This window comes from Rhinatrema bivittatum, chromosome 8, assembly GCF_901001135.1.
Source record: "Rhinatrema bivittatum chromosome 8, aRhiBiv1.1, whole genome shotgun sequence".
Taxonomy (NCBI): domain Eukaryota; kingdom Metazoa; phylum Chordata; class Amphibia; order Gymnophiona; family Rhinatrematidae; genus Rhinatrema; species Rhinatrema bivittatum.
Window position 1 is genome coordinate 83,929,657 of NC_042622.1, and position 13,388 is coordinate 83,943,044.

At 46.8% G+C, this 13,388-nt stretch overlaps 1 protein-coding gene across 2 annotated transcripts in view; it reads left to right on the top strand.

Annotated features, from left to right (window-relative positions):
* Nucleotides 1-240: 240 nt before the first annotated feature.
* NCS1 (neuronal calcium sensor 1) overlaps nt 241-13,388 on the top strand; it is a 75,335-nt gene continuing 62,187 nt past the window's right edge. Inside the window, exons 1-2 of one of the 2 annotated variants that reach the window (XM_029612332.1) lie at nt 241-546; nt 3,997-4,216. The gene's annotated coding sequence lies outside the window, so the exon portion shown is untranslated. The remainder of the gene's footprint in view (nt 547-3,996; nt 4,217-13,388) is intronic. The other variant, XM_029612333.1, reaches the window with a different exon arrangement.

The following is a 13,388-nucleotide window of genomic DNA, read 5'->3' on the forward strand; positions in this document are numbered from 1 at the left end:
GCCAGCTGAATGGTGCAGTTCCTTGATCTTCCATAGATTTGTATTGGCTCCAACTGCTTCCTGTGAAACACCATCCAACTTTATCTTCTAAAACCTTTTTAAAGCTTCGTTTTGAAATAAAAATTATATGATGGGATTTCTCAATGCTTGCTGACATCTAGGCTGGCACTGGTTTCAATTCTTGTGTTCTGATTTTCTCAGAGTGATTTACATTACTGGAGACCTCTGCTGATGTCACTTCCTTTTATCTTTCCCTGCAGACCCGGCTGATTCAAAAGGTACAACTGCAACTTTCTCAATGCATTCTCTTTGTGTGGTTTGCTTTTTTTCTGTGAGTCCTGCTTCCTCTGCAACAAGTGGAGCTGAATCCCTTCTGTTCTGACTTTTGACATGGATGCAGCCTGCTTCTGCTATCCTTTCAGAACAATAGAAGATAATCAGCCATGGATGAGACAAGAAAACATTGGCTGGCTCAGCCTGTCTTTCCCTGTTTTTAACCACTGCAACATTTCTGGGATTTCTTTCAACCAGGCATACAGAATGCAAGTATTTTTTCACTTATTTACAATTGACTCTGCTTCCCTCTCCCTTGGGCAAGAAATGCTGACAGACAACCAGGTAATTAGAAAGAAAGAAAAGCAGCCCCCAAGCTACAATCGTATGGCATGGGATGAGGTGGGAGGGAAAGAGTAACTATAGCCAGAAATGAGGAGTGGTGGTCAGAGATGAGCTGGGGAGGAGAATGGTGGTTATATCCAGGGATGAGTAGCAGTGGATGGGCTGGGGAGGGATGGACAGTGATGAGATATGAGGGTTGATTATAGCCAGGAATGGGGATCTATGGGGTGGATAGAGATGATATGGGGGAACAGTGGATGGGTTGGGAGGGGAGAGGTGATCATAGTTAGGGATGGGGAGCAGTGAATGGGTTTGGGATGGGTATGGTGTACAGAGATGAAATAGGATGAAGATGGGTGGGGTGGTTATAACCAGGAGTGGGAGCAGTGTATGAGATGGAGAGGGGAGATGTGATAGCTAGGGCTGGGAGCTGTGGCTAAGATGGGGATGAGTGTGGTGGAAAGAGATGGGATTATGGTCAGGGATGGGGATGTGTAGGTGATGGTTAGATGGAATGGAGAGGGGGAGAGATTGATTAAAGCTGGAGATGGGAGGGGTTATAGTCAGGGATGGGATGTAGAGGGGAGAAGTGATTAAGGTTGGGGATGGGGAGCAGTCTGGGATGGGTGTGGTGGACAGAGATGAAATGGGAAGATTATAATCAGGGATGGGGAGGGCAGGTGAGGAATGGATGGGATGGAGAAGGGGAGGGGGAGAAGTGGATGGGGTGGGATGATTATAGTCTGAGATGGGGAGGGGATGTGTAATTATAGCCAGGGATGGGATGGGGAGTGAAGGTATGCTGTGGTTATAAACAGGGATGGAGAGGGAAGAGGTGAATTTAGTTAGAGATGGGGAGCAGTGGATGGGATGGGCATGGGATGAAGATGGGTGGAGTGATTGTAGTCAGGGATGGGATGTGGAGGGGTTGGCTGGTTATAACCAGGGATGTGGAGTGGAGGGGTGCTTAGAAGAATTTCACTTGCAACATAATTCATAATTCTGTATTTTTTAGCATTAAATCTAAGCAGCCAGACCCTAGACCATTGCTTGAGCTTTGCCTGATCTATCCATGTTTTCCACACTTTCCCTCCTGTCTGGAAAAAATATCCATTTATAACTCAGTATTTTTTCAAAATATAATTTATATCAGCAGCCCTTTATCTATACATTAAGACACAGTTCTTTGTGAAACAAAAGTCTGTGTGAGAATGAATGGAAAAGTTGTAAAAGGTTATAAATCTTAGTAGAAATACAGGCAGCCACGTGGCTCGGTCTGTCTGGTAGGCTGCAAGTTTTTAATTAACTGGTAGTGGAAACACAGGCACTCACTGATCTTTCTGACAGGGAATTTGGGAGGTCAGATATGGGCATGTGAGAATTGCTAGCTATTTAGATTATTACAGAGCTTTCTGCTTAGACATGAGAGAGGTAGGTGCTGGAGGCAATTAAGTGGGGACTTTTTTATGCTGTTGTACCCAAAATGGAGGAATTCTGAAGAAGAAGACAAAAAACTGTCCTACATAAGAAAAAAAAAATTGCAGGTGGTCACACTCTTTGGCTGGCAGTTGGGGTGTATCCTTAGCAATATGGTCAGAATAACTGGGCAAACTAGTTAGTCTCTTTCTACCGTGTTACCCTGGTGCAACTACAGAACCTTCTTTTGAAGATGTTGAATTTACAGAGATCTGCCACATACTTGCTAGAGATCCAGACTAGTCACTGGGGGAGATAGGATATTGAACTTGATGAACCTTGATCTGACCCAGCAAGGCACTTTTATGCTCTTATGAGGAGCAGTTGTGGAGGTTGAACAAACCTTTTTCTGAAAAAACAATGAAAGATGTTATGAAGAACTTAAAACAAAGGCACCAGCATCTGATGGCTTTTGCCCTAAGTTGTACCAGATTTTACATGAACAAAGATCTCATCCACACTCCCCTTCAGGATGTTTTGTGATTCTCTACTCCAGAAACGTTTCCTATGCAATATAAATCTGAAATTGATTTTGGTGATCCCTGACAAAAACCTGTCTTCCAGAGTCTTATTGTCATATCTTCTTAATAAACCGATATATTAACATTTTAGCATCTATGTCATTAGATAGGCTTAAGAATTTTATACCAAATTTAGTTTAGATTTTGTTGTGTTTTTTTTTTTTTTTTTTGCAAATGACAAGCTATTGGATATTTATCTGTCTTAGCTGTAATTCTGTTTTATATACTGTTTATTTTCCAGAATTGCTGTCATAATTATTTTTGTACTTGTGTTTTTTAATTTACATTTTATTTTCCCATTATCCCTCACCTTAAACACAGTCTGTGAAAAGGTGGGTTATGACTCAAAAACAATAAAAGAACAACTATTTATAAGTAACTCAGAGGATTGTTTGGGAAGTATGTGAGCTTGTAGATTAATTTTGGAAAGTCAAAGACATTAACACCTAACAGCCAACTAACAAATAAGTGGATGGGGTAATCCTTCTAAAATCAGGGAAAGAGTGGTCTCAAATACCTTGGTTTACTTGGTTTAACATAGCTTCACGAAATGAATGTTCAGTCTGTTATGGAAAACGTGATAGTGAGCAATAGCAGGATCTATTGTGCTCTCTTTATTTGGCAATTTGTTACTCGCCTACCCCAAGAACGTTCTGAACAAGGTATATCAGTACATTAAAAAAAAAATCAAAGAAAAATCCTTCACAATTAAAATATAAGTACATACAACATAGCTAAACACAAAATCTGACAAATCTATTGCCCACACACCTTCCATGTAATGAGAAATTACATGATAGAACTGAAATGTGTCTCTTGCTGAAATTGCTTTACGCACTGCAATTGCCACTTTGTTGGTTACAAAGGAAGACACTTACTTATGTCACTGAAATTGGCTACAAGTAAATGTATGTGGAAATCTAAGAGAGCTTCAGCTCTTGTGAGAGAAAAAACTTGGCGTTCTTAAGTTTCCAGGTCTCAGATGATATAATATTACATGTTGGTTTAGAACAGTGGTCCCCAAACCTGTCCTGGCTTTGGGGACCACTGGTTTAGAATCATTTGGGGAGGATTTGCCCAAAATGGATGAATCTCAACTGGGCAGATTGAAAGGACTATGTTGGTCTTTATTTGCTGTCATTTACTGTGTTACTTCGGATTTGGAACTGACTAGTTCTCATGCTTCTATAATATTCCTAATGAAATTTGATAAAACTGACCATTCAGGCTTGGTGTGCCATGAGGAATGTAGTATGTACCATCTTGTCTCTTTTTTTATTTTATTTTTTTTGTAAATTGCATTTTTATTTTCAGTATCATGTATAACAATTACATCATCAAAACCAACACTCAGTCTTGTCTTTTTTTTTTTTTTTAATAGTAGTGGTGAACACTGAATTTCCACTGGAGATGACAAGAATTCAATTTTGATATGTGAAAATTAAAGGGAATTTTAGCTATGGCAGATTTAATCGCTAAAAAATATTAAGTTATTTTTTCCTTCAGTTAAATTAAGATATAATGGGACTTTCCAAATGAGACACCATCTGTTCTCCTTTCTACAGCCAGCTCTGGAGCTCTTGGAAGGAGACACATTGGAGGTAAAAATTGACTTCAGGGTACAAAAGCCACAACAGTCTGTTCATTTGGTATGCAATGTGCAAAAGCAAATTGAATACAGATTTATTTGAACTAATTAGACAACTCTGGACTGTTAACCTGGGTGAGGAAATGTCCTTGGAAGTTTTTACTAACTGGTGAGACATTGGAAGGGTGAACAGAATCAGTGAAGATTAGATGATAGGAAGGATTTTGGGGTTGTTGACATAGTTCATGGGTAATGTGATTTTAATTATTAGGTTTTTGTATATATGATTTTAGAATATTCTTTGATATAAATTTTATGTGTTCTTGTTCTTATGTTGCTGTTTTATTAACATGAGACAATGTTTAATCCATTTTGTTCAAATATTACTTGTAAAATGTGGAATATAAATCTGTAATTAAATTTACTTATGCACACCATGTCAGCAAAAGGGCAGTTTTTTTAGTAGCCAGTGTTGTTGCAAGGTCCACAGGTACTTTTATACCTCGGATGGTATTTATTTATTTGTCTATTTTATATACCGTCTATCTGACAATCAAGACGGTGTACAACGTGGTCGTATAGTGTAAATCAAAAATATCAATCTGGTAACCATTTAAAAATTTAACATATTATAAGAGACTATAGTAAAATGCATTGCTAAAATTAAAACAACCTTAAATAAAATAACAAAAGTGAAGAGTATAAAACTGTTATAATATAATTAAAAAATTAACTTTAAAATTACCATAATAAAACAAATTTAATATCATAAACAACATAAAATAAACATAACATAAACGTAACAGACACACATTTAATCTGCCTTTACTGCAGCTCTGTTCTATTTTGTTAGTCTGAGAGTAGAATATGGTATTGTAACATGGGTATCGGTATAACTCATTTGACTGTATTCATGTTTTTATCCTATAACCCACGATGAGCAAGGTTTTCAGAACAGCAGGCTATAAATGTTTTTAAATATATAGGAAAAGTTTCTCTTTATAAAACTGCCTACAAGATCTGCAAGTACATATATTTTGCCCCTGCTATGACTGCGGAAGGCAAAATCGGGGTAAAACAATGTGTATACATTGGAAAATGAAATGTGGATATGTTGTATCCCTCTTCCATCCCTGGCAACACCTCTTTTTTAAATCTGGCTAAAAATGCACAAACTGTGAAAGCCCACAGACTTTTAGCCATTCTGGGTGGGGGCGAGGACACAATTTTCATCCTAATAGTAGTGCCTTCCAAGAAGGGGAAATCTGCAGAGCAGTAGTTAGAACTCTGATAACGGTGGCATGGCTGCAGCGAGCTTCCAAGAATGCTTTGGGAGAGGCAGTTACAATCCAGATAACAGTGGCAAAGCTGCATCACGCTTCCCAGAGGGTATTGGGGGTCACCTACATAGAGTGGCCATAGTTAAAACTCAAACTTTAATGAATATAACAGACGTTTTGGACAATAGCTTTGCTAGTTTTGATGGCTCTGTGGATTGTTAGAAAATGTGATGACAAGGTTGGCTTTAGTGTTGGTCTTTTCCCTGTACGTACCTGGATCAGTCCAGACAGTGGGTTATATCCCCCGACCAGCAGATGGAGTCAGAACAGAGTTTGAGAGCGTCAGCATATAGAGTAGTGCACCCAATACTGCTGGAGCTCAGTATTCTTCTGACTCCGGCAGATGTGAGTGGGGGGATCCACTAGCTCCCCCAGATTGACAGGGTTTCTTCATTTTTGGTTATTTCTTTCTTTTTCTCCACAGTATTTCCCTGTCTTATGTTTCTCTTCATTTTGGATCCTTAAAATTAAAAAAAAAAAAAAAGACTTTTCAATTTTTGAGGAAGCGTGTGTCTGTGGCTCTGCCTTCTCTATTCTGTACTTCTTTCCTCTTCCGTTGGGGTAAGTGGAAGTTGTTTTTTTTTTTTGAGTTTCTTTCTCCACAGGTTTGCTTCTTTTTGGTGGTGCCCCGTGGATGCCGGTGGTTCTGGCCGCTCCACGCGTCATTTGTGGGTCCCGCGGTTCGCAAGCTCCGCCCGCGGGTGTGTGCTCAACTGAAACGGGGGTTTCCCCCCGCAGTTCCTGGACCCCTTCGGCGGGTTGTTAGGGCCATTCCAGGCGCTCCCCCCCCCCCCCCCCCCCCCCCGCAGCACTAGCTCGTTTTTGCCCCCCCCCCCCCCCCGAGGCTTTTTTCCCGGTGCTGACATGCCGCGGTCCTCGAGGTGTGAGGCCTGCGGCGAACCAGGGAATCAATTTCTGAGGGAGGGGCTTTGTGAGCGGTGCTTCCCCAACAGGGAAGGCATCCTGCAGTCCTCCGGTGCGATTTCGGACCTGCCTCCTCCTCAGCCCCGGGCGGCGCGGGCCGGCCACGACGCCGCCTTTGGCGGGAACGGCGGCCATTTTAGGGGGGACAGCGTGAGACGGACTCGCTCCCAGATGCAGACAGGATTGGTTGTACTGGCTCTCAACAGGCTTTGCCCCCGGCGGGGGGTTTGCCTGACCGGGGCTCCCAGGACGGTCCCCCCCCCCAGGGATTCCAATCAGCTCCCCGTTTTTCTCACCTGATTTTATTCTGGCAATGCAAATGGCTTATTTGCAGGGTATGGGAGCGCAGGCGCCGAATCCCCTGGGGGCCCCTCCCCCCAAGGTTCCTAAACTTGCTGTTGGTCTCATCGCCTCGCCCGTTACGCCTGGATCCCTGCCGGGTCCCTCTCCCGTGCCACCCCGTTGTACCATGGGGAAGGCTTCGCCGGTGAGAGACGACTCCCCGGAACCCCCGGAGGCGCATCCGGATGGACATACGGAGGGGGACGACCCTCGAGCCCTACGGATTTTTCAAAAAGAAGAGCTGGATGAACTCATCCACCATATTATTCAGGAGCTGGACCTCGACCCACCTCCAGATCCGCCGATCCCTGTGGCTCCTGCCGTCGCCACCTTTTCTCGCAAAGGGGATCCAGTACTTGCCGCCCTCCGTCCTAGGGCAAGGGCTTTCCCTATCCATGAGTCCTTCCTACAGCTTCTCACCAGGGAGTGGGACACTCCCGAGGCGTCCTTGAAAGTCACACGTGCCATGGAAAAGCTATACCCGCTCCCTGAGGATTTTTTGGATCTTATCAAGGTGCCCAAGGTGGATTCAGCGGTGTCGGCAGTGACCAAGAGGACGACCATCCCGGTCACGGGTGGAACGGCCCTGCAGGATACGCAGGACCGTAAACTAGAAACCTTCCTCAAGAGGGTCTTCGAAGTCTCCGCCCTAGGTATGCGGGCCGTGATGTGCAGTTCGCTCGCGCAAAGGGCCAGCTTACTCTGGGTACAGCAGCTTCTCACCTCTCAGGAGTTGCCCCCCGAAGAGGCCGCCCAGGCGGACCATCTGGAATCTTCCATAGCATACGGGGCGGACGGCTTGTATGATCTCTTTCGCGTAATGGCGCGGTCCATGGTTTCGGTTGTAGCAGCCCGACGGCTCTTGTGGGCTGCTACAACCCCCTTTCGGGGGAAGTTTTTATTTGGAGAGGACCTGGATCAGATCATCAAGTCACTGGGGGAAAATTCGGTGCATCGGCTGCTGGAGGATAGACAGCGTTCCTTCAGGTCATTTCCTTCCGGTAGAACCAGGGCCAGGGCACAGCGACGTTATAGGTCTTACTGGCAGTCCGGTTCCCGGACACAGCCGACAAGATCCCAGCCTTGGTCTCGTTCCTTTCGTGGGCGGAGGCCCGCGAGAGAGGGTCCAGGGCAGGGAAATCCGCCCACAAAGTCCTCCCAATGATGCCAAAGGAGCCCACTTCTCACCTCCCTGGATCGGAGGCCGCCTCATGGACTTCTATGAGGAGTGGGCAGTTATCTCCACGGACCAGGGGGTGCTGGACACCTTAAGAGACGGTTACGCCTTGGAGTTTGTCCGTCCCCTGAGGGACCGGTTCATCTTCTCCCCCTGCGGTTCGGATCTCAAGAGGATAGCGGTTCAACAAACACTAGACCGACTGCAGGAAATAGGGGCCATCGTTCCCGTCCCCTTCGAGGTGGGCTTGGGCCACTATTCCATTTACTTCATCGTTCCCAAAAAGGACGGTTCCTTTCGGCCCATCCTGGACTTGAAGGAGGTAAACAAGGCCCTCAGGGTCAGCCGGTTCCGCATGGAGACTCTTCGATTAGTGATTGCCGCAGTGCACAAGGGAGAATTCCTCGCTTCACTGGATCTCTCGGAAGCATACTTGCACATTCCCATCCTGCCGGCTCACCGGCGGTATCTTCGCTTCAAGATTCTCGGTCAACACTTTCAGTTCAAGGCGCTTCCCTTCGGTTTGGCGACCGCACCTCGGACCTTCACAAAGATCATGGTAGTGGTGGCGGCGGCCCTCCACAAGGAGGGTATCCTAGTACATCCGTACCTAGACGACTGGCTGATTCGAGCGAAGTCCTTCTCACATGGTCAGACCTCAGTGGCCAGAGTAGTACAATTCCTACGCTCTCTGGGCTGGGTGGTGAACCTTCCAAAGAGTTCCCTTCTGCCCTCGCAACACCTGGATTTCTTAGGAGCGAGCTTCGATACCCGGCGGGGTATGGTGTTCCTGCGCCAGGACAAGGCGCAAGCTCTGAGGGAGTACGTGTCTCGGTTTTCGGCTTTGGAAGAACCAACCACCTGGAATTATCTGCAGCTCCTGGAAGTAATGGCTTCCACCATCGACATGGTACCCTGGGCGTTTGCACACCTGCGTCCACTGCAGGCATCCCTGCTATCCCGTTGGAAACCAGTCTCCCAGGAGTATCAGGTGATCCTGCCGCTTCCACCATTAGCCAGGAAAAGCCTGGATTGGTGGCTTGTCCCCTCGCATCTGGCTCGGGGAGTCTCGCTCGAGGTTCCCAATTGGGTGGTGGTGACCACCGATGCCAGCCTCGCAGGATGGGGCGCCGTCTGCGAAAGAAGCGCCACGCAGGGGACTTGGACGCCAGAGGAGGCAAAGTGGCCGATCAATCGCCTGGAAACGAGAGCCATGCGTTTCGCTCTCCAGCGTTTTCTTCCCCTGGTGCGACACAGAGAGGTGAGGATCCTCTCGGACAACGCCACCACTGTGGCCTACATCAATCGTCAAGGGGGGACAAGAAGCAAGCATGTCTCCCTCGAGTCAACTCCCCTGATGGAGTGGGCGGAGAGCAATCTCGTCCGGATAGCGGCCTCTCACATCGCTGGGGTGGACAATGTTCAGGCGGACTTCCTGAGTCGTCAACAGCTAGACCCCGGCAAGTGGGCTCTCTCTGACGAGGCAATGCATCTCATCGTCCGTCGTTGGGGGACTCCACGCCTCGATCTAATGGCAAACTTTCTCAACGCCAAGGCTCCACGCTTCTTCAGCCGCAGAAGAGAGCGTGGCGCGGAGGGGGTGGATGCCCTCGCCCTTCCGTGGCCGTCGGATCAACTGCTCTATGTGTTTCCTCCTTGGCCTCTGGTCGGCAAGGTTCTCCGCAGGTTGGAACATCATCGAGGGACTGTAATTCTCGTCGCCCCAGAATGGCCCCGTCGGCCATGGTTCGCAGATCTACTTCAGATGACGGTGGACGGCCCACTTCGCCTGTCCCATCTTCCTCATCTTCTGCATCAGGAGCCGGTATTTTTCGAGCAGGCAGAACTCTTCTGTCTTGCGGGCTGGCTTTTGAACGGCGCCGTCTCCGCCACAGAGGCTACCCGGAGACAGTGATCTCAACGATGCTTCGTTCCCGCAAGCCTTCGACCTCCGTCGCTTACGTTCGAGTTTGGAAGGTCTTCGAAGCCTGGTGCTCCGACCGTGGGGTCCAAACCATGGAGGCGACTGTCCCGCTGATCCTTCATTTCCTACAGGATGGTCTGGATTAGGGTCTCGCCTATAATTCGCTCCGGGTTCAGGTGGCGGCCTTGAATGTCTTGGTACAGAAGGACTGCTCTCTACCCCTTCAGCCGGATATCGCACGTTTTCTGAAGGGTGCCAAACACCTACGGCCACCGGTCAGGGATCCTTTCCCTTCTTGGAGCCTCAACTTGGTGCTGCGAATGCTGTCGGGCCCTCCTTTTGAACCCCTGAGGGGGTCCTCCCTCAAGGACCTGACCCTCAAGACGGTTTTCCTGGTAACCATCTCTTCTGCTCACCGGATCTCAGAGCTCCAAGCCTTGTCCTGCCGGGACCCTTATCTGCGTTTCTCCGACTCCGGGGTTTCCCTTCGTACGGTGCCATCCTTCCTACCAAAGGTGGTTTCGGCCTTCCACGTCAATCAAACGGTGGAGCTTCCAGCGTTCGCTCCAGAGGAACCCCGGTCTCTCCGGCTCCTGGACGTCAAGTGTGTGCTGCTCCGTTACCTGGAGGTTACCAATGACTTCCGGGTATCCGATCATTTGTTTGTCCTCTGGTCAGGACCGAGGAGAGGTTCTCAGGCATCCAAGACGACTATTACGCGCTGGATAAAGGACGCCATCTCATCGGCTTACATTGCGGCGGGGCGGGTGCCGCCTCGCAGCGTGTCGGCTCATTCCACGCGATCCCAAGCGGCGTCCTGGGCGGAATCTCGCTCCGTTTCCTCCCAGGAAATCTGCCGTGCGGCGACGTGGAAGTCGTTGCACACTTTTTCCAGACATTACAGACTACACCTGGCGCCTCAGTACACGGGTTCTTTTGGCGATCAAGTTCTCCGAGCAGGTCTCTCAGGACCCCACCCGGTTTAGGGAAGCTTGGGTACATCCCACTGTCCGGACTGATCCAGGTACGTACAGGGAAAAGAAAATTATTCCTTACCTGCTAATTTTCGTTCCTGTAGTACCATGGATCAGTCCAGACGCCCGCCACTAGGGGTTTCATTAGGTCCTGCTCGGATTCTTCCAGGTAACTTTCATTCTGTTTGTCTCTGATTATTGTTACTGTTCACAGCTCCTCACAAGTTGACTGTTGGTGGTCTCGTTGACCGTTTGTTTACTTATATCTTTCTCTGTTCCTTTTTGGGGACGGATCTGGATCCAAAATGTTGTGTTTTGCTTTTGGGCTTTGCTACGCGTAATACTGAGCTCCAGCAGAGGGTGCACTACTCTATATGCTGACGCTCTCAAACTCTGTTCTGACTCCATCTGCTGGTTGGAGGATATAACCCACTGTCTGGACTGATCCATGGTACTACAGGAACGAAAATTAGCAGGTAAGGAATAATTTTCTTGTAAGAATCATAGAGGAAATGGCCTATTAGTGAAAATGGTGGAGGCCATCATTATAACTGACTGATATGAAGAACATTGGTAGGCAATGAAAATTCAGGTAAAAAAGTACAAGGATTGAGTATGTGTATTTGTGTGCTCATCTACCTAAAGTGGAAGAATCAAAACTGGGTAGACTAGATGGGCCAATTTGGTCTTTTTTGTTATTTACAATGTAATATGTTAGGGCAATTTACTCAGTAAACACCCATTTACCCAGGTTAGTCACTCTAAATATTGTCCTCTGAGTGCTTACTGAAGTGAAATGCAATTAAAATAATTCACAGCTATTCTGTAGACCAAATGAAAAGTCATAAAATGGGGCTGTCTAATTCAGTTGTGTGTGCAGGTTTTTTATTGTGCACCACACTAAGAGGTAGATCTTCAAAAAGTACACCAGATTTTATAAGATACGTGTGTATCTTATAAAATCCGGGGTCGGCGCGCGCAAGGCTGCGCAAAATCGGCAGCCTGTGCGCGCCGAGCCGCGCAGCCTGCCTCCGTTCCCTCTGAGGCCGCTCCGAAATCGGCCCCTATCTACCCCACCCCCCAGCCCTACCTAAATCCCCCCCCCCTACCTTTGTTGGGCAAGTTACGCCTGCCGCCCCGGCAACCCCCAGCACAGGCCGCAGTGCCGGGGGACTCGGGACCGCCCTCCCGGCCCGCTCTGGACCGCCCCTGCTCCCGGACACGCCCCTCCCGCCCCTTTTAGGAAGCCCCAGGACTTACGCGCGTCCCGGGGCTTTGTGCGCGCCGGCGGCCTATGCAAAATAGGTGCGCCGGCGCATGAGTGCCCTGAGCACATAAATCCAGGAGGATTTACGCGCGTAGGGGTTTTAAAATCTACCCCAAAAGGTTTTTTGTTTTTTTTGATGGGGGGGCAATTCTGATTCATAAAGAAATAACTAAAACAGATGTTTCATTAGAGAAATATCGCCGTTGTGAGGGGGGGGGTCGCATTACTTGGTGTTGTCATAAGAAATTTGGGAGTTCATTATTGATAGGGACCAAAAATGGAAGAATATGAATGGAAAAAATGACTTCTTTTTTTTCTCCCACTGATTTTTCTCCCATTTTTGTTCGTTACAATAAACACTGATACATTCCTTGGAAAACAAAATAAAAACTGAAAAGGAAGGTCCTTAATTACTGACTATATAGACATGTATTCAAATTAATTCAGTTCCATAGGAACCACCAGAATTTACATGATGGTTATCATAGACTATCAATCTTATTTATTTAACATTTACATATTGTGTAATCTGTAAAAACAATAAAAGCAGTTTACATAATGAAATATCCACAATCATAAAACAGAAAAACAAATAAGCATACTGTTACTGCTAAAAGCCCATGAAATAGAGAAACCATTACCCAAAGAGAGCAACCAAAGTAAACTCATGACACCTTAAGGAATAGCCAGAGGAAACATCTTTCTGCCTAGTTAAGAATGTCAAGGGCAGGGAAAAGAGGCCACAAAGCCCTGGAAGTAATTGCAGGCTCTTACCTGAGACATCACACAATTCTTTGGCACACTTTAATTCTCTAATTACTGGGCTCACAGAGCATGATCTCCAGTGCATCTAATTTGACTCTTGAGGATAGATGCAATACAGTGCACTCAGCCGAGCACACTGTATAACCCGCAGGTTAAATAGGCGCTAATCCACCCCCTAATGCAATAGGGGGATTAGCGCCTATTTAACGCGCGTCCGCAGAGTGAATGAGATAGCGCTCATCACATGCAAATGCACGTGAATGAGGCTATTACTCATTCACTCCAAATGCAAAAAAATAAATGTGTCTCAGACGCACATTTAATACTCAGCTATTAACGCCTGCCTGGAGCAGGCGTCAATAGCTGAGAACATTGAAAAAAAGTACAGAAAAGCAGAAAAAACTGCTTTTCTGTACTTCTTTAATAGTAAGAAAAAAATAACCTCAGCCCGCCGCGTATAATATTTCATCGG